This window comes from Vicia villosa, linkage group LG2, assembly GCF_029867415.1.
Source record: "Vicia villosa cultivar HV-30 ecotype Madison, WI linkage group LG2, Vvil1.0, whole genome shotgun sequence".
Classification (NCBI taxonomy): Eukaryota; Viridiplantae; Streptophyta; class Magnoliopsida; order Fabales; family Fabaceae; genus Vicia; species Vicia villosa.
In genome coordinates, this window is record NC_081181.1 from 40,245,996 (window position 1) to 40,268,294 (window position 22,299).

The following is a 22,299-nucleotide window of genomic DNA, read 5'->3' on the forward strand; positions in this document are numbered from 1 at the left end:
ATGGTGATCCACCACCACCACCAGATGCGAGACAACCATGTGCTAACAGTCCAAGAAGAACAGCCTAGTTTGCAAGAAACGACAACAACGCCAGAAATTCTGAAATGAAGATTGGCATTCTTCAGTTACTTTATGCTAGTCCCTTTGCAGGCCTTGATCATGAGGACCCATATACACACTTGACAAAGTTCTATGAAATTTCCGGAGCAGTCGAAGCCCCTGAAAGAGAGGAAGAGCAGGTGTTTAAGAGATTATTCCCTCATTCATTGATTGGCAAAGCAAAGGATTGGTATCTTGACCAACCCACTCAAACCATGACAAATTGGAATGAGTAAGAAGAAAAGTTTCTTGATAGGTTTTTCCCTCAGTTACGGTTGCTTGAAGCAAAAACAGCTATTTCAGTGTTCTCTCAAGGTGTGAATGAAACTCTCAATGAAGCATGGGAAAGGTATAAGTCAATGTTGAGAAAATGTCCTAGTCATGGATTTGATGAACTCACTCAAATTCACATTTTTCGGAATGGCTTACAACCACAACCTAAGCTTTTGTTAGATGCTACTGCTGGAGGTTCCTTGATGGCTAAGACAGTAGAGGAGGCAATTGAAATAATAGAGAAAATGGCCAGAAATGATCATCAGGTGCAACATAACCGAGGAGTTGTTCAAAAGAAACCGGGGCTTATTGAATTAGGGACTAATGATGCAATTCTTGATCAAAATAAGCTTCTTTCTCAACAAGTGGAGGAGCTTACTAAGAAAATGGCAAGGTTACCTCAACAACTCAAAGAGCTACAAGATCCTAACAAGAATAAACAAGTTTCTTTGTATGAGCTTTGTAGTGGAGATCACCCCACCGGATATTGTCCACCGGTGAATGAAGTGAATTATATGACGAATCAAAATCAAGGAGGCTATCAACAAAGACAAGCTCCTTACCAAAATAAAGGTGGATACCAACAAAGGCCAAATGCACAACAATATGGCCAAAGGTGGAGACAAGATAATTATCAACAAAGACAAAATCATTTTCAACAACCACCACCTCAATACAAACCTTCAAAGTTGGAGGAGACTCTAAATCAATTCATGCAAGCATCAATGGCGAATCAAAAGAGTAATGAGGCGGCAATAAAGAATTTAGAGACTCAAGGAGGACAACTAGCCGAGAAACAAACCGGACCATCATTCACGGCAAACACTCAAACCAATCCCAAGGAGCATTGCAAAGCGATTGTAACTATGAGTGGAAGAGTGCTTGAATGTGAAGTGATGAAGGAGGTTGATGAGGAGGAAGTTAGAATAGAAAAGGAGAAAGAGGTAGAAAGTGAAGTAAAACCAAAGAAAGATAAGGGAGTTTTAGTTGAAAATGAGAGTGAAGGAAAAAGTGAGGTAGAAAAAGAAAAAAATAGAGAGAAAAAGAAAAAGATTCAAGAAGGAAAGAAGAAAGTTATGAGTCCTCCTGTTCGTAATCTACCTTACCCTCATGCTCCCACAAAGAAAGATAATGAGAGGCATTATTCTTGATTTATGGACATATTTCGGCAATTGAAATTTAATATCCATTTTTCGGAAGCTTTAGAGCAAATGCCAAAATATGCCAAGTTTATGAAGGATGTCCTCACGAAGAAAAGAAGTTACACTCAGCCCGAGACGGTTGTTCTTGATGCTAAGTGTAGCGCAATCATTCAATGTACTTTACCGAGGAAGGAAAGAGATCCTGGAAGAGTCACTTTGCCGGTTACTATTGGTTTGGAAGAGGTTTAGTTGATTTGGGTTCAAGTATCAATTTGATTCCGTTGTCCATGGTCAAGAGGTTAGGCATTGTTGATATGAAAAATACAAGAATGACACTTCAATTAGCGGATAAGTCTACGACTCGCCCTTTTGGGATAGCGGAGGACTTGCTTGTGAAAGTTGATAAATTCTTGTTTCTGGTTGATTTTGTTGTCATTGATATGGAGGAAGATGTTGATACCCCATTGATTCTAGGAAGACCTTTTATGAAGACGGCAAGGATGATGATTGACATTGATGATGGTTTAATGAAGGTGAGGTTTCAAGATGAAGAAGTGTGCTTTGATCTCTTTGAAGCAATGAAACATCCAAGTGATAACGGTGATTGTTTTAGAATTGATGCTATGGAGGAAGTTAACATGCAAGTTGAAATTCAAGTTCACGTGTTCAACCCTCTCGAGAAAACTTTGACCGGAGCTCTTGATGTTCACAATGAAGACAAAGAAAAAGAGATTGAAGAGTGTTTGCAAGATCTTGATGTATTTGAAGAGATAAGTCCTTTTGAAGCAAAGATGGAAGAATTGAAAGATGAGCCAAAGGTGGAAGAAGCCAAGTTAGAAATGAAAATGTTACCATCCCACTTGAAATATGTCTTTCTTGAAGAAGGTGGTAAGACCCCGGTGATAATTAGTGGTTCATTGTCAAACAAGGAGGAATAGAAATTAATTCATGTGTTGAAAGCTAACAAGGAAGCAATAGGATGGGTTCTTTCCGATTTAAAAGGGATTAGTCCGGCCTATCGTATGCATAAGATTATGATGGAGGAGGATTTTAATCCGGTCGCTCAACCTCAACGCCGGTTGAATCCTACAACGAAAGAAGTTATAAGGAAAGAAGTGGTAAAGCTATTGGAAGCCGGAATGATTTATCCTATTTCCGATAGTGCATGGGTGAGTCCAGTCCAAGTGGTACCGAAGAAAGGAGGAATGACCGTGATCACAAATGACAAGAATGAATTGATTCCGACAAGGACCGTTACAGGATGGAGGATGTGCATTGATTACCGAAAGCTTAATCAAGCTACTAGGAAAGATCACTTTCCTTTACCTTTTATGGACCAAATGTTGGAAAGGTTATCGGGTCAAGAGTTTTATTGTTTCTTGGATGGCTATTCCGAGTACAACCAAATTCTTGTCAATCCGGAAGATCAAGAGAAAACGGCGTTCACTTGTCCTTTTGGAATTTTTGCTTATAGGTGAATGCCGTTTGGATTGTGTAATGCACCTGTCACTTTCCAAAGATGTATGCAAGCTATTTTGTCTAACTTCATAGAAAAGACAACTGATGTTTTCATGGATGACTTCTCCATCTTTGGAGCTTCATTCGATCTTTGTTTGAAGAATTTCGATGCCGTGTTGAAAAGATGTGTTGAAACCAACTTGGTCCTCAATTGGGAAAAATGCAATTTCATGGTTACCGAAGGCATAGTTCTTGGTCATAAAATCTCTTCCAAAGGCATTGAAGTTGATCGAGAAAAAGTGGAGGTTATTGAGAAGTTACCACCACCAACAAATGTCAAAGGAATTCGAAGCTTTTTAGGCCATGCGGGATTCTATATGAGGTTTATCAAGGACTTCTCAAAGATTGCAAAGCCTTTGAGCAACTTGCTCAACAAAGATAAGCCTTTTATTTTTGATAATGCATGCCTTTTAGCTTTTAATGAATTGAAACAAAGATTGACTAGTCCTTTTAGCTTTTGATAATGCATGCCTTTTATACTTGACAGAGGCGAACATCAAATTTGAGTCCGCTTAGCGGACCTTGAGTCCGCTTAGCTAACTAACGAATACTAATCTTGACACAGTTTTCTCAAATCATTTTCAAACCCCATTTTATTGTCTTTACTTACTTTGCATGCTATTTACATTTCATGTCACCAAGCTTTCATCCAAACTTAACTCAAAATACACTAAGCTGTAGAACGACAGTAATATCGCATCAATCCCTGAGGAGACGATAAAAGAAATACTTATCCTATGCTTTCTAACACTTCTCCAAGCTGATATTCATCTTCAAATCTTCTTAAGCTGATTTAGAGCAACAACTCTGTTTTTTATTGCTTCTGATTTGATCTTATATTCTTCTTTTCAAGTAGATTAAGAACAACAGTTCTTATTCAAAGTTGCTTCTTGTTTTGATCTTCTATTCTTCTTTTTAAGCAGATTAAGAACAACAGTTTTTATTCAAAGTTGTTTCTTGTTTTGATCTTCTATTCTTTTCAAGCAGATTAAGAACAACAGTTCTTATTCAAAGTTACTTCTTGTTTTGATATTTTTAACCACTTAGTGATTTTTGCAGTTTAGAGCACTACATCTTTTTCAAACCACACATTCCATGATGAATCTTTCTTCTATTTGTAGCCTTAAGAATGTATCCGTTATCTTGATTTTTTTGGGGGGGGGGGGGGGGTGCATTAAATGCTTGCGTGTTGCTTTTTTACTTTTGTTTTCTCCAATGATCTGCATGTGGCTTGCTTCTTCAATCAACCTTGGGAGTTGTTCCTTTTAAATATTGTAACCGTTTTGCTTATGATGATGTTTCTAACAGCTTCCCATTTTATTATTCATTGGTTCACAAGTGACTCTTTTGTTGTTTGCGTTTTGTATGTCACTGCGTTACTTTATCAGTAATTCTGTTCTTTTTCACATATGATCTTCTTGTTGTAACGAATCTTCATGTATATTGATGTTTCTTTTTCAATTCCTTTGAAGCTTCAGATGTACTTTCTGATTTTGTGCTTGTTGTATGTGAGTGTTGATGATGCTTGTTCTTCTGAGTGGTCTTGTTTTTCATTGTTGCTTCTTTTGCTTCTGATCTGCTGACTTCGGCTTCTTTGACGTATTATTAATCAGAACATCTGATGAATGATGTTTAGCTTCGTCAATCTTCTCGATGTTTGATTTCATATCTGAGCCAGTTTCTGATGTAGTTATTGTACTCTTTTTCTGATGAATTATGTATAAGACTTATAACATAATATCTGCACACTAAGTGAAACCATTAGTAATAAAATTGTTACTCACAAAATATATGCTTGTTATCATCAAAACCAGATTCTGAACATAGATTCTCAATCTTGTTCTAACAATCTCCCCCTTTTTGATGATGACAAAAACCATGTATATTTTGATGGAATAATTTTATGAGATGATAATAAATAATAAACAGGCAAGTGTATTTCATCCCTTTTCCATATGTTCAATCAAGCAATTTATTTTTCAACAACTTATTCATCAAAATCTATTATTCTTTCTCCCCCTTTTTGTCATAATCAAAAAGCTTTTAAGAGGGTTGAATGAGATTAATCATACTAGGTTTACTAAGGTGTGTAGCAACCTGCCCTAAAATTGAAGGTTTTAGAGTCGCCACCTATTCTGAAGGGCGAATAGGAAACCCTACGTAGTTAAGAGATCAGGGTAAGATACTATATTCAGGTCGAGGGAAGGTGTTAGGCACCCCCAACCCTTTCCTAAAGGTTAACATTGCAAAGATGAAGGTTTGTGGCAAAAGATAAAGAAAGATGACAGACAGTAAATAGAGTTAAAGGTTAATTATTTGAACATGATTAGAGTTTGGAAGAGGGGGACTCGCCTTGTTGCCAAGTGCCTACGTACCTCCTTAGGGAGGATCAGAGTCTACGTAGTTCGGGGAAGGGTTGTACGCCCTTTGAGTTGAATTGAATGTATTTGAATTGTTTTGAAGTTGTTTTGAAATGCGAATGTTCGAAGGTATTTTGAGTTACCTTATCGTAGTTGTGAACATCGCAGTGTTGAAACACCGTAGTATCGTGGTTTAGTGTATTTTGAGTGTTTTGAAGTGTTTTTAGGATTTGGGCGTACAATCCTGATTTGATTTAGCACTATTAACCGCAACGATCAATAGATTCAATCGCCATAGTTAACAGATTTGAAGTTGTATCGTTACCAATTTTAATCAATTGATTTGATTATTACTGATAGCGAATTATGGTGTTTTTTAGTAATTTTATGAATAATTAGTTTGTATCGTTACCCCTCGTAATCGATTGATTCGATTAAAAAGAATAGCGAATTAGAATAAGGAAAATATGCTAATCATCGCAACCAATAAAAGTGGTTGAAACCCTTTAGCCAAATAATATGTATTTGAATTATATTAATTTAATTGATATTTAAATGATCGATTATTACCCATTGCGACAGATTAATACGGTCGAAACGAATAATAAAATAAAACCTAATATTTTGCCTATTTTCAAACTATTAACTAAATTAAAAATTTGTTATTATATTTTATGTAATAGTATGTCGATCACTTAAAATTTCAAAACTAAGTATCTAACCTAATTATCTTGACAGATCTAAAACAAGACTACTGTTTAAAATAATAATTATTCTAAGTGGTTAACTAATAAGAAAGCTTACATGACGTTAAATTAGGACCATGGTACACAGTTGATAGAATAATATATCCAATTAATATTGAAACATTTCTCAAGATAGCTTAAGTTAATATATAAAATAAGTACTGAAACAAACAAAACATTCAGCAATGGGAAAGGGTGCCGCCCCAAATTTCACAACATAATCCAGAGCCATTCAAAACTCGACACGTGGGATATTAAATAGTAATATTAATAACATAAAAAAACAATTGATTAAACCTGGATGGATAAACAGAAACCCACATCTCTTTTACTTTCTTCGTGACCCATCTTCTTCTTCACCTATTACAGCTTCAACAGGAAAAATGAAGCATTAATCAATATATAGCTCAAATTAAGGAAGAACCTGGTGTGTGACGGTGGGAGATGTGTTTGCTGGTAGTGAATCGCGGATCAGCGGCTGCGGGGGCATGCGGTGGTTGCGCGGCCTTCTTGCGGCATCGTTCATGGGCAGAGATATCGTGAATCGAAGGGTCTTTGTTGTTGGTGGATCTGCGTGGAGTGCGGTTGGTCGGCGCGATGGTTTCCGTCGGAGGGAATCGCGATGGACTACTCACAGATCTGCTGTGCGGGGTTTGCTTTGCCTTCCTCTTACAAGATTTAGAGTATCCTGCAATTACAAATAAATTGCTCTCCCAAAGGAGATAAACTATACAAAAACTAGTGTTTATTTTGTTAATGACTTATTAGTTTGTGATGATAGTATGGAGACCGTTAGTTTATGTATAATTGTGAAAAATGCTCAAAGAAAGATTAGAAACAAAATAGGATTTTTATGTAAAAAAACTGTGTTAGTAAAGATGGTGAAAAGAGTGTGAATTAGTGAAGAGGTGGATATGTACCGTGTATTAGTATGGTGTGTATGTACTGTGTTTTCTTTTCTGTACGTGACAAAAAGAAAAGCAAAAGCTATGCGTTGTTAGTATGTGAAAATAAAGGTTAATCGTCTGTGCCGAGAGAGAGAGTCAGAGTCCTTGGGTGAAAAGGTGGCCTCCCCTAATTGTTAGAAAAATCTATATTTATAATGAAGAATTAGGTTAAAACCTACAAGAAGAAAAAAAAGCCCAAATTCTATTATATTTAAAAAATAATAATAATTCTACAAATAACTAAAACTAATAAATTAAAAATTGAAAATATAAAGAACTATATTTTTATGATTTTTTTTATGAATAAATAAATAAATAAAAGGAGGTTAGAAACAAACATTATAAAAATAAAAGAGGAAAAGTTAGAAATGGGATTCGAACCCCGGACCTCTCGATCGCACACTCTTATCCTTAAATTCTTACCGACTGCACCATATCAATTATTCGAAATAAAATGACATAGACAATCATAACATGGCAAATTTTGGGATATGACAAGGTGATTTCTCCCCCTAAGATGTGTAGTCCCCCCCTGAGTTGGATAGTCCGATTAATTAATTTCTGATTTATAGCTCCCTGAGATAAATTCTTCAGTATGTTTCTTTAGACGTTTGATAGATGAAGCTGTGCATGTACTCTTTTTCTAGAAGTTCTGAAGACTCAAATGCTCCTGCACACTTTCAAAGCAGATACTTCTTGTCTAGGAATATCATCTTTTTGATGTATAACTTTTAACAAGAGAACTTACTTCACTATTTTTAATATTTTACCGATACGATTACTTAGAAGATTATTATTGCAATGATTGATTGCCAACAATAGTCAAGGAGCATAGAACGAAGCACACACATATGTTTATAAAGCAGTGATAAAAAAATCCACACACTAAGCAAAGTATAAATATACCAAAAAAAACTAGGGCTATATCAGAAACTTAGATAGAAAACGGAATCTAAGGTTGCTTAGGAACAAGAGATAGTAGAAGATTTTTGATTTCATTTGTAGACTCCTCATCAAGGATTTGAATTCCCTGTTAGTTGCGTCCTGCCTGTCTAGTCGTTTTCTGACTTCTGCATTTTCCTTTTTGAGATCATTTATCGTTTCAAGCATCTTAGAATATTTGTCACTAGCAACATTTGCTAGCACAGAGGAAACAATGAGAACATTGGGAGTCAACTGATTTGCATTTATTTCCCAAGTTGGTATTCTTCCTTCACAGATGTCTTCACGCACTTTAGTCAGAAATTTCTTCAACAAGGCTAAGGGAATTGCTTGATCATCATCAACATTCATATGCTCAGAGGATGTAGAACAAGGAGTGTTGTTGATTGCTAGAGGAGGTTTTAGCGCCCATAGATCTATCACAAGAGTGATGATAGCATTCAAATATTTAGAAAATTTCTCATTAGCATGAGTGTGGCATACTTCTTTTAGTTTAAGAGACTCAGAGTTAAATCTTCTTCTGAATGCATCCTGTCATACCCCAAAATTCTCCATCCTCATTTCAACTTCAATGGCTCGAGGCTCAAGGGTTTTATCAAGGCCTTCTCCTAAGCAAGGATCTCTTGAACTAGGGTTTTGTATTCTCCTAAAGAAATTAACAAAATAAGGTCTCCAATGAGTTTCATATGACTCATTATGTCTCAAGGCGTCTCCATGTCAAAAGGCAAGCTTCAACTTCAAGGATTTCCCATTCAATGGCTTAGATGATCCACAGTCGACTAGTTTGACCTAAAAGTCAACTAGGGTCAAAGTATGGTCAAAACTCCTGATTTTTTGTTAACAATAATATTATGAAGTATCATTCATCATTTGATCAAAGGTTAACATTCCTCAAGGAAAAGCTTCAAAATCAATAAAGGGATAGTTACTAAATCAGGGTTTTTTGTCCAAAAAGTCAACTGTACTTTGACCAGGCATACCTAGAGAAGCATGATACGTCTTAAATAAAACTCACATAGAAATGCTCCTAAAAGATATGAAACGTCTTAAACAGGACTACCTACACAGGTTCCTATAAAGGATATGAATGTCTTAACAAGACTATCTAGAGAGATTAGGATACGTCTTACACAAGACTAACCTAGAAAGGTTCCCGGGAATGATACGATACGCCTTAAATAAGACTATAAGGGTAACTTAGATATGTCTTACACAAGACTGACCTAGAAAGGCTCCTGGAGAGGATAAGGAGGGATTGGATATATGTTTGAAGAAGGTTACCTAGAAAGGTATGATATGGCCTAAACAAGACTACCCTAGAAAAGTTTTTGGAAATGGTGTGATACGTCTTGCACAAGACTCACCTGGAAAGGCTCTTAGATAGGATACGGGATATCTTAAACAAGACTTACCTAGAGAGGTTCCTATAAAGGGAACGGTACGTTTTAAACAAAACTACCTAGAAAGATTCCTATAAAGGGAACGATATGTTTTAAACAAAACTACCTAGAAAGGTTCCTATAAAGGACATAAGACGTTTTAAACAAAACTACCTAGAAAGGTTCCTATAGAGGACATGAAACGTTTTAAACAAAACTACCTAGAAAGGTTCCTATAAGGGAACGATATGTTTTAAACAAAACTATCTAGAAAGATTCCTATAAAGGACACGATATGTTTTAAACAAAACTACCTAGAAAGGTTCCTATAAAGAACATAAGACGTTTTAAACAAAACTACCTAGAAAGGTTCCTATAGAGGACATGAAACGTTTTAAACAAAACTACCTAGAAAGGTTCCTATAAAGGGAACGATATGTTTTAAACAAAAGTATCTAGAAAGATTCCTATAAAGGACACGATATGTTTTAAACAAAACTACCTAGAAAGGTTCCTATAAAGGACATGAAACGTTTTAAACAAAACTACCTAGAAAGGTTCCTATAAAGGTCGTGGGACGTTTTAAACAAAACTACCTAGAAAAGGTCAGGATACGTCTTACACAAGACTGCTTGGAAAGATTAGGATAATTGTCTTGGACAAGACTACCTGGAGAGGTAAGAAATTCTTTGACTGCTTCTGGATTGTCTTTGAAGAAAGACTTGGGATGAGGTATTGGAATTGTATCTGTTAAGATTGAATCGTTGATACGATCGTATTTGCACTGTAATTGGATGATAACATCCTTTTGAATATGAAGTGACCTGAAAAGGCAGCGTTAGCTTTATGCAATGTCATGATGCATGTGTCATGTAATGAGATTCTCAAAATAAATGAGAATTATGCATGTATGCTTATCCCACACTGCGGGATGTAAATAGTACAGGCGTGGGAAGATCAATTATGCAACAATGCTCCTTGTATGATACTAGTGTGACTTCCCGAATATCAAAAAATTTGAAACATGCCCCTTAACCTGAAGGAAGGACCTTTAGAGAGAACCCGAGTTTTCACCATGTCTTGCCTGATATGCATTGCCCCAGTGTTTGAATTCTTGAAAGATATGCCCCTAGTTAATAGGATCCTTGATTGTATGCCCCTATTTTAGGAGAACCCTCTGGATGTGGTTTCCCCATTCAAGAGTCTTTATCAGGAATGATCGTCTTTGATTAGACCAATTTTGAGGTCTCCTTGATGCTAAGTGTTGATTTGAATGTGAAGCAGATGCTTTTCAGAATGAGTCATGCGTTTAGGTCGCATCCTGACGGACAGTGACTTACTGAGTACTCAGAATGAGATGATGTTTTCTATAAGACTACCTGAAGAGGTCCTTGGAAAGAATGGGAAATTGTCTTAAATAAGACTGTGCTTTAAACAAAGCTCAGAGGGATATGTTTGTGCAGAGGGTCAAAAGATTCCTATAAAGGATAAAGACTGTTTTATGGAATGTGGGGTTTTAAACAAAACTTAGGAAAGACATCTTGAAGAAGATCACTCTAGAAAGGATGGTGAATTGTCTTAGAGAAGACTTTGTACTTTAAACAAAGTTTGACAAGGTTCTTGAAAGCGTAAGAGAAGTTTGAATATGTCTTAAAAGACTAACTGGAAAAGGTTAAGAGATGTCTTACAGAAGACTACCTGGAAAAGGTTCTTGGAAAGGAATATGTTTTAGAGAAGACTGTCTGCAAGGGTTTGAAAATGAAGAGAGATACCTGAAAAGGCTCGTAGAAAGGGTGAGGAGATGTGTCTTTAAAAGACTATCTGAAAAAGGCTCCTAGAAAGGATAAGAGGTTTTTGGACCTATCTTGAATAAGACTACCTGAAGAGGTTAAGAGACGTATTTAGCAAAAGACTACCTAGAAAGGCTGAGAGTGAAATTGACACCATCTGATACTGAGTGACCTTTGTAACATGCCCCCAGGTAATGGGCTTGCCCCATGGGCTATTCAGCGTCTTTGAGAGATTCTATGGATCTTGATTAGATTGCCCCATGTAAATGGGATGATGACGAGTTATGCCGCGTGTACACGTTAGCCATCCTAGTCATGCGTAAGGGATGTTTCTTCTTTTGACGAGTTTTTAAAGCTACTTCGTCAGTCAGTAGGATTTTTTTTTTAGCCATTAGCCATGCCCCATGCAACTTTTCCCTGATGTTTAAACACCTGAATCCACATAGACAAGTGTACTTTGTAATGAAATTCATAAGATGCGAATGCATATGTCTGTCTTGAAAGTTTAAAAACATTTTTTTGAGTAAAACAAAGTTTTTTTTTTCGTAAGAAAGTGATATCAACTCAAGAGTTATAGTAGGCCTTAAGGAGTCGGGATACCTTTGGTAACAGTATGCTTTCGAACTAACCATGCTTTAGTTAGGACTTTTAAGGGTTGTAACGTGGCCTGGTTCACGGTTTAAAGAAACAAAGGATAGAGGCTCAAAGTTTATTTGTACCCATCCCCATCTTCGTGATGTTCTCCAGTCCTATGCTCAGTTGACTATGCGTTTAGGCTCCAAAAGACTTTGGGAATTATGACATTGGCATTTATGATGGTTCAAAAACCAAAGGTTTATCTGCAAAGGCAGTCATTCTCCTTTTTTGTAATTTTTCCTTTTGTCGAAGGTACATAGTAACCTTTTTTCGACTTTGTTATCCCTAACTTTTGCCTGAACTGTTTGTTTTAAAACTGCAGTCAGCGGGATGCCCCAATGTTGCCTAAGTCTCCTTAATAGGTTTTGACTCAGCAGGCTTTTGCATTGCTTTCTCTTTTTTTCTTTGCGGATATTGACTGCCGGACTTAATGATGACGGGGAACCATCGGCGATTATGTTCAAAGGAACAACTTGGAATAATTAAGTTAACTGAGCAACTACCCTACCTCAGGTTATGTATGAAGGGTTTTATTTTATATGAAGGAAAACTCCTACTTCTTTAGGCTCAAAAGGGGTTGACAAGGGATTAACATCCTTATATCTCCGTTATTTAGGAATTGAAACAATGCCTGTACATCGTCAACATGGTCTGTTCGAAAGCATAGTGTATGAAATTGTGGTATCGTTTTCGTCATTCTCCCTCTAAAGGTGTACAACTTTTAATGAGAGTTGAATATCACAAATGAGAAAACCGAGTAAAAACACAGTTTTAAATATAGTGAGAACACTAGGAATAAATCAAGACAAACGTAAGCAATGCATTAATGATTATTGTAAAGTACATAGCATATGTCGTAAGACTAATGTTTAAACAAACGGAAAGAAATTGCGAATGAAAACGAAACCAATGATCTAAGAAATCCTTCTTCTAGCCACCTATGGCGTTAGACTTGCGAGGATCTTCGAACTCAATGAGCCCTTCTTCAATCAAATCTTGGATCTTGTGCTTCAATGGCCAACAATCCTCTGTATCATGGCCAGGAATATCTGAATGATAAGCGCACCTAGCATGATGCTTGTACCCAGGAGCAGGGTTAGCTGGAGCTGAGTATGGAAGTAGCAGAGTCACCAAGTTCTGACTGAGCAAACGTTGCAGAGCTTGAGACAGTGGCATGTACAACGGGGTGAATGATCGTTTTGGCTTGGACCTCCAGGTGCGTTGGCCACCCTGTTGCTTTTGCTAATCCATTGATCTCTTCTGCTGAAATCTTGTTGGATAATATGGTCGGGATGTTAGGTTATCTTTCCCAATGGTCCCTTGTTCTGGAGATAGAAGAGAAATCTTCTCTTAATGCCATGAAAATGATGTGTATGTCATGCATGATATGCATGATATCCTTTTTCTTTCTTCGTTTTTTTTTTGAATAAGATATGATGCAAGAATGCACATGATGCATGATGAATGGAAAAAGAAATAATAAAAAAAATGATCAACACATATATATACATATAGCACATAATCACATAAGTTCATAGGTTCGACGTAGCGGCTCTCGGGAGCCAACCTTTTTATAGGGGGTTCTAGAAGGTCTCATGGGGTCGTTCGTAGCCTCCGAGACTTTTTTGTCTCTTCGGATTTTAGAACAACTCATTTTATCCATGAGGTTCGAATTTTTGGGGTAGATTCCCGGAGAGATCAGCCAAATATCCCGTCCTGCCCTCAACAAAGTCAAGCCTCGTTTTGGGCATTTCCGAATATTCAACCCACTCCGAGTGGAGTTATCAATGAGACTCGTAGGCGATTCATGCTCCCCTATTGATCTCAAAGTTAACTCCCACACTTAGGGTTTAACACAACATAGAAAATACCAGCAATGCATATAAAAATATAACAACAGGCAATTAGATATAAATATATTAACATAAATAATAAAATATAAACATATTATAAACAATTAAATATTTTTTAGAAAAAAAACAAATAAACAATTTTTTTTTTTTTTTAAAAATAAAAAAATAATTACAAACCCTAAAAAAGGCGAATTAGCCAAACCCTAAAAAGTTGTCAAACCTAAACCCTGCCAAAACCTAAAACCTATAGGAGCATAGTATTCACCATTATAGTTATCCCCAGCAGAGTCGCCAGCTGTAGCAACCTGCCCTAAAATTGAAGGTTTTAGAGTCGCCACCTATTCTGAAGGGCGAATAGGAAACCCTACGTAGTTAAGAGATCAGGGTAAGATACTATATTCAGGTCGAGGGAAGGTGTTAGGCACCCCCAACCCTTTCCTAAAGGTTAACATTGCAAAGATGAAGGTTTGTGGCAAAAGATAAAGAAAGATGACAGACAGTAAATAGAGTTAAAGGTTAATTATTTGAACATGATTAGAGTTTGGAAGAGGGGGACTCGCCTTGTTGCCAAGTGCCTACGTACCTCCTTAGGGAGGATCAGAGTCTACGTAGTTCGGGGAAGGGTTGTACGCCCTTTGAGTTGAATTGAATGTATTTGAATTGTTTTGAAGTTGTTTTGAAATGCGAATGTTCGAAGGTATTTTGAGTTACCTTATCGTAGTTGTGAACATCGCAGTGTTGAAACACCGTAGTATCGTGGTTTAGTGTATTTTGAGTGTTTTGAAGTGTTTTTAGGATTTGGGCGTACAATCCTGATTTGATTTAGCACTATTAACCGCAACGATCAATAGATTCAATCGCCATAGTTAACAGATTTGAAGTTGTATCGTTACCAATTTTAATCAATTGATTTGATTATTACTGATAGCGAATTATGGTGTTTTTTAGTAATTTTATGAATAATTAGTTTGTATCGTTACCCCTCGTAATCGATTGATTCGATTAAAAAGAATAGCGAATTAGAATAAGGAAAATATGCTAATCATCGCAACCAATAAAAGTGGTTGAAACCCTTTAGCCAAATAATATGTATTTGAATTATATTAATTTAATTGATATTTAAATGATCGATTATTACCCATTGCGACAGATTAATACGGTCGAAACGAATAATAAAATAAAACCTAATATTTTGCCTATTTTCAAACTATTAACTAAATTAAAAATTTGTTATTATATTTTATGTAATAGTATGTCGATCACTTAAAATTTCAAAACTAAGTATCTAACCTAATTATCTTGACAGATCTAAAACAAGACTACTGTTTAAAATAATAATTATTCTAAGTGGTTAACTAATAAGAAAGCTTACATGACGTTAAATTAGGACCATGGTACACAGTTGATAGAATAATATATCCAATTAATATTGAAACATTTCTCAAGATAGCTTAAGTTAATATATAAAATAAGTACTGAAACAAACAAAACATTCAGCAATGGGAAAGGGTGCCGCCCCAAATTTCACAACATAATCCAGAGCCATTCAAAACTCGACACGTGGGATATTAAATAGTAATATTAATAACATAAAAAAACAATTGATTAAACCTGGATGGATAAACAGAAACCCACATCTCTTTTACTTTCTTCGTGACCCATCTTCTTCTTCACCTATTACAGCTTCAACAGGAAAAATGAAGCATTAATCAATATATAGCTCAAATTAAGGAAGAACCTGGTGTGTGACGGTGGGAGATGTGTTTGCTGGTAGTGAATCGCGGATCAGCGGCTGCGGGGGCATGCGGTGGTTGCGCGGCCTTCTTGCGGCATCGTTCATGGGCAGAGATATCGTGAATCGAAGGGTCTTTGTTGTTGGTGGATCTGCGTGGAGTGCGGTTGGTCGGCGCGATGGTTTCCGTCGGAGGGAATCGCGATGGACTACTCACAGATCTGCTGTGCGGGGTTTGCTTTGCCTTCCTCTTACAAGATTTAGAGTATCCTGCAATTACAAATAAATTGCTCTCCCAAAGGAGATAAACTATACAAAAACTAGTGTTTATTTTGTTAATGACTTATTAGTTTGTGATGATAGTATGGAGACCGTTAGTTTATGTATAATTGTGAAAAATGCTCAAAGAAAGATTAGAAACAAAATAGGATTTTTATGTAAAAAAACTGTGTTAGTAAAGATGGTGAAAAGAGTGTGAATTAGTGAAGAGGTGGATATGTACCGTGTATTAGTATGGTGTGTATGTACTGTGTTTTCTTTTCTGTACGTGACAAAAAGAAAAGCAAAAGCTATGCGTTGTTAGTATGTGAAAATAAAGGTTAATCGTCTGTGCCGAGAGAGAGAGTCAGAGTCCTTGGGTGAAAAGGTGGCCTCCCCTAATTGTTAGAAAAATCTATATTTATAATGAAGAATTAGGTTAAAACCTACAAGAAGAAAAAAAAGCCCAAATTCTATTATATTTAAAAAATAATAATAATTCTACAAATAACTAAAACTAATAAATTAAAAATTGAAAATATAAAGAACTATATTTTTATGATTTTTTTTATGAATAAATAAATAAATAAAAGGAGGTTAGAAACAAACATTATAAAAATAAAAGAGGAAAAGTTAGAAATGGGATTCGAACCCCGGACCTCTCGATCGCACACTCTTATCCTTAAATTCTTACCGACTGCACCATATCAATTATTCGAAATAAAATGACATAGACAATCATAACATGGCAAATTTTGGGATATGACAAGGTGATTTCTCCCCCTAAGATGTGTAGTCCCCCCCTGAGTTGGATAGTCCGATTAATTAATTTCTGATTTATAGCTCCCTGAGATAAATTCTTCAGTATGTTTCTTTAGACGTTTGATAGATGAAGCTGTGCATGTACTCTTTTTCTAGAAGTTCTGAAGACTCAAATGCTCCTGCACACTTTCAAAGCAGATACTTCTTGTCTAGGAATATCATCTTTTTGATGTATAACTTTTAACAAGAGAACTTACTTCACTATTTTTAATATTTTACCGATACGATTACTTAGAAGATTATTATTGCAATGATTGATTGCCAACAATAGTCAAGGAGCATAGAACGAAGCACACACATATGTTTATAAAGCAGTGATAAAAAAATCCACACACTAAGCAAAGTATAAATATACCAAAAAAAACTAGGGCTATATCAGAAACTTAGATAGAAAACGGAATCTAAGGTTGCTTAGGAACAAGAGATAGTAGAAGATTTTTGATTTCATTTGTAGACTCCTCATCAAGGATTTGAATTCCCTGTTAGTTGCGTCCTGCCTGTCTAGTCGTTTTCTGACTTCTGCATTTTCCTTTTTGAGATCATTTATCGTTTCAAGCATCTTAGAATATTTGTCACTAGCAACATTTGCTAGCACAGAGGAAACAATGAGAACATTGGGAGTCAACTGATTTGCATTTATTTCCCAAGTTGGTATTCTTCCTTCACAGATGTCTTCACGCACTTTAGTCAGAAATTTCTTCAACAAGGCTAAGGGAATTGCTTGATCATCATCAACATTCATATGCTCAGAGGATGTAGAACAAGGAGTGTTGTTGATTGCTAGAGGAGGTTTTAGCGCCCATAGATCTATCACAAGAGTGATGATAGCATTCAAATATTTAGAAAATTTCTCATTAGCATGAGTGTGGCATACTTCTTTTAGTTTAAGAGACTCAGAGTTAAATCTTCTTCTGAATGCATCCTGTCATACCCCAAAATTCTCCATCCTCATTTCAACTTCAATGGCTCGAGGCTCAAGGGTTTTATCAAGGCCTTCTCCTAAGCAAGGATCTCTTGAACTAGGGTTTTGTATTCTCCTAAAGAAATTAACAAAATAAGGTCTCCAATGAGTTTCATATGACTCATTATGTCTCAAGGCGTCTCCATGTCAAAAGGCAAGCTTCAACTTCAAGGATTTCCCATTCAATGGCTTAGATGATCCACAGTCGACTAGTTTGACCTAAAAGTCAACTAGGGTCAAAGTATGGCCAAAACTCCTGATTTTTTGTTAACAATAATATTATGAAGTATCATTCATCATTTGATCAAAGGTTAACATTCCTCAAGGAAAAGCTTCAAAATCAATAAAGGGATAGTTACTAAATCAGGGTTTTTTGTCCAAAAAGTCAACTGTACTTTGACCAGGCATAACTTTCATATGGAACATCAGAAATTTCTCACTCAAAGGCTATTTTGAAGGAAATTGGATTCTCTACAACTTTGTCTCTCACATGCCAAGGCTAGAAAATCATCATTTGGGAGATATGGTACAAAAGATTATAGGTCCTTTTCAAAATTCAACCAAAAGCAGTTTTTTGTCAAAGGGCATATCATCAAGATAAAATCTCCAAATGAAAAATATGTTCCAAAGTGGCTTATAGAGGACATCTTGAGGTTTCCAAAAAGTCCTAGAGCTCCTTCATATCTTAAAAATTGAGGGAGATATGCCTTGCTAAAGTTGGGCCATTTTGGAGGCAAAGTATGAAATAAAAGGGGTTCAAATTGGAATTTCTTGCAAATGGGCCTAACTTTTTAAGTTTTAACCTTGGTCCACAAGTTATCCAAGTTGCTAAAATCACTTGCCACGAATTTTAGAGTTTTATTTGATTTTATATGATTTTTATTCATTTAAATGGTGATTAAAAGTCAAATAAATCAAGAGAAAATCCAAGATATGATTTAAATGCTTATTCCAATCAAATCTAATTAGAAATTACACCATATTTCCCATACAAATTCGTGCATGGTTTAATTGGAACGGATTGGAGCAAATTTGATCAAAAATAGAAAGTTATAAATCAAATTTTCACAAAATTACCAGAAGGGATTCAAAGATCTTTTTGGGCTTTTCACTTGACCTAATTTGTGCCTCTATAAATATACAACACAAAGCAATGGAATAGGGGACGAAATTCTGGGCAGAGCAGGGCATTCAAGAACACAAAATTCTTCAAAAAACTCAAATTTGGTTTCAATGATTGGAAGTGTTTCAAAGAGGTTTGAGCATTGTTATACGTTCCTTGGAGCATTCCTAATCTATTTGGATCATCACACGGCCTCAGAACCCCGAGAATACCTCCATATAAGCCCAGGTAAGTCGTTCTAAACCTTGAATCGATTAGAGTAATTCATGCCTTTTTAGGTGAATGTGATTGTGTATCATGCTTTGTCTTAATGTTGTGATCGTTTCTTGTTTTTTTAATTGGCGTTTGCATGATTTATACGTGTTTCACCATTGATAGACAAGTTAGGGTTCGTGAGCTTGATTTGGGGCTTTTTGTTAGGAGTAAAATTAGAAGGAATTAGGGTTGTATTTAGGTTCAGGGGCCTTGGACGAAGAAATCCCCATGGTCGTGAAGTATTTATGAGCATGCATGTGATATTTAGGGTTTGCAGGTTTATTCGCTACGAAGGAAATCATAGCTATTCCGTAGCTATTTTTTTAGAAATTTGCAGGTTGAGCGAGGAAGACGATGGCGTGACATCATCTTACTGGTTGTTTTGAAAGTTCCCGCGCGTTTCTGTTTTGTGATTTGTTTATCTTATTTTATTTAATGCACGCGTATTATAAACGCGTAAAACGTTTGGCTGGGATGGTGGGAAGAAACGCATGTGAGGGGGGGAGCGTGGGTTCGAGTCCCTCCTCCAACACCATTTTTTTATTGAGAAGCCTCCCTTGATTCAGTGCATACACAACACTATAGCGCACCCTATACCTCTAAATTTGGCCATAGGATCATCCTCCATCCTAAATCAAACGCCCCAGAATTAATTCCTATATCATACACCTTCAGCCCAGCCACATTGAATCAAAGTCCTCTAATTCTCTAATTCTTTATATTTATTTTTATTATTTACTTATAATTATATAATGATATTTTAATCTTTATTTATATTTATAAATCTAATTTTTTTAAATTGAATTAAAATATGATGAATATTAAAATTTAATTTATTATTCTCTTCGATTAAATTTATTGATCGCGGTGGGTAATAATCGGTTATTTAATTATTTGATTAATTAAAATAAAAATAGGATTTTATTTTGCTAAAGGGTTTCAACCATCTTATTAGTTGCGATGACTAGCATATTCCCTTTTGAAAGTTCGTTATTATTTTGTAATCGAATATATCGATTATGAGGGATAACGATAAAATTAAATAATTAATTACTAAAACACATTTATTTGCTATTAGTGATAATCGAACCTATCGATTAGAATTGTTAGCAATCCCCCACTAATCTATTAATTATGGTGATCAAACCTATTGATCATTGCGATTAATAGTGCATATTAAATATCAGGGTTGTACGCCATCTTAAAACACTCATCTCTTCAATAATGCGAATAAGGCAACTCAAAATGCCTTGCAAACCACAAATTTCAAAACTACGATAGGTAACTCAAAATACCTTCAAATACATTCATATCAAATCTAAGGCGTACAACCCTGCCCCGAACTACGTAGACTCTGATCCTCCATAAGGAGGTACGTAGGCACTTGGCAACAAGGCGAGTCCCCTTCCCCAAAATCTCACTTTTCACCCTATTCACTTCTTTAGCTATTAAACCTTAATAATTTTAGCCAAAAACCTTTGCTTTAATTCAAAACCTTAGGAAAGGGTTAAGGGTGCCTAACACCTTCCCTTGACCCGAATATAATAACTTACCCCGAATCTCTTGACTACGTAGGGTTTCCTATTTGCCCTGGTAGAATACGTGGCAACTCTAAATTTTAATTTTTAGGGCAGGTTGCTACAGCTGGCGACTCTGCTGGGGGCACACTATAATGGTGAATATTATGCTCCTATAGGTTTTGGCAGGGTTAGGTTTTTGGCCAATTTTTAGGGTTTGGCAAATTTGCCATTTTTAGGGTTTTGGTTTAGGGTTTGTGATTCTTTTAAAAAAATATTTAATTTTGTTAATTTTTTTTAATTATTTGCCTGAATATTTGTTTTATTAATATATTTGCATTAACTGCCTAATTTTTATATTGATATTTGCACTGTTGGGTTAAATAATTGCGTTAAAACATAAGCGTAGGAATTATCCTTAAGACCAAGGGGGACTTGCATTGCCTACGAGTCTTATTGATAATTCCACTCAGAGTGGGTCAAATATTCGGAAATGTCCAAAATGATGCTTGACTTTGTTGAGGGCAGGAATGGGTATTTGGCTGATCTCTCTGAGAACCTACCCCTAAAATTCGAACCTCATGGACCAAGGAGTTGTTCTAAAATCCAAAGAGACAAAAAGTCTTGGAGGCTACGAACGGCCCCATGAGACCTTCTAGAACATACCCATGGGAAGGGTAGGCTCCCTAAGACGTTACGTCGAACCTATGAACTTAGGGCTTATGTGCTTATGTGTTTAATTGTATGTTTTCATTATTTTTTTTATCATATAATTGTTGCATTCATCATGCATCATGTGCATTCTTGCATCATGTCTTATCCACAGAAAAAAAAATAATAAGAAAAATAATAAAAAAAGGAGGATTTATTATATTTAATCAATGAATGTGGATAAGACATAAACACGAATAAAGCATATCATTCATGGCATGCATATCATTTTCATGGCATTGAAAGAAGATTTCTCTTTTACCTCCAGAGCAAGAGACCATTGGGAAAGATAACCTAACATCCTGATCGTCTTATCAAACCAGATTTCAGCAAAAGAAATCAATGGATCAGCTAGAACAGAATCAAGCCGCCCTTCGTGAGGAGGTGAATCAACTAAAGGGTAGTGTGGAAGAGGTTAAAGGAGGTATGGCTCAAATGCTAAGATTCATGAAGGCCCTCCTGGATAAACAAGAAAAGGCAAAAGAGGTTCAGTCTAGGGAAACCCTGGTTCAGGATGAGATCCCCAACGACGAAAACCCGCTGCTAGGATTTGTGACTGGCTTCGGCCCTGCTAAGGACAGACCCTAGGTCCGATCTGTCAGAAGAGCTATCCAATTCCAAGAGAAAGGGGAGACCTCTCAAGAAGGATTTGTGCCCCTTCCACAGACGAAAGGGACATCCCGCACAGTTCGCATTCCTACTAACAATATCCATGAGGATGACGATCACCTGGATCTACAATATGGAGCACAAGAGGTGGACAACACAGACCAAGCACCTCAAACACCGCAGTCTATTCCCAACTCTGGGGAAGACTCCAAGGACAATGAAAAGATCAAAGCGCTAGAGGAGAAACTAAAGGTGGTAGAAAGATACGATGCTTTCGATGTGGATGCCTTCGAAATGAGCTTAGTCTCAGACTTGACTATCCCACACAAATTCAAGGTTCCCGACTTTGAGAAATACAAAGGACTCACATGTCCGAGGAATCACTTGCGCATGTATGTGCGAAAAATGGCTGCCTATGCCCACGATCAAAAGCTGATGATACACTTCTTCCAAGATAACTTAAGCGGAGCGTCTGTTGACTGGTACATGCAGTTGGAGAAATCTTATATCCGAAGTTGGAATGACCTTGCTAACACAGTCTTAAAGCAGTATAAGTACAACTTGGATATGGCTCCCAACCGGCTGCAACTGCAAAATCTATCACAAAATAAGGATGAAGCATTCAA

The 22,299-nt window shown here is 36.3% G+C and overlaps 1 pseudogene; it reads left to right on the forward strand.

Annotated features, from left to right (window-relative positions):
• Positions 1–22,299, forward strand: part of LOC131648904 (uncharacterized) — a 98,079-nt pseudogene that overhangs the window by 63,995 nt on the left and 11,785 nt on the right.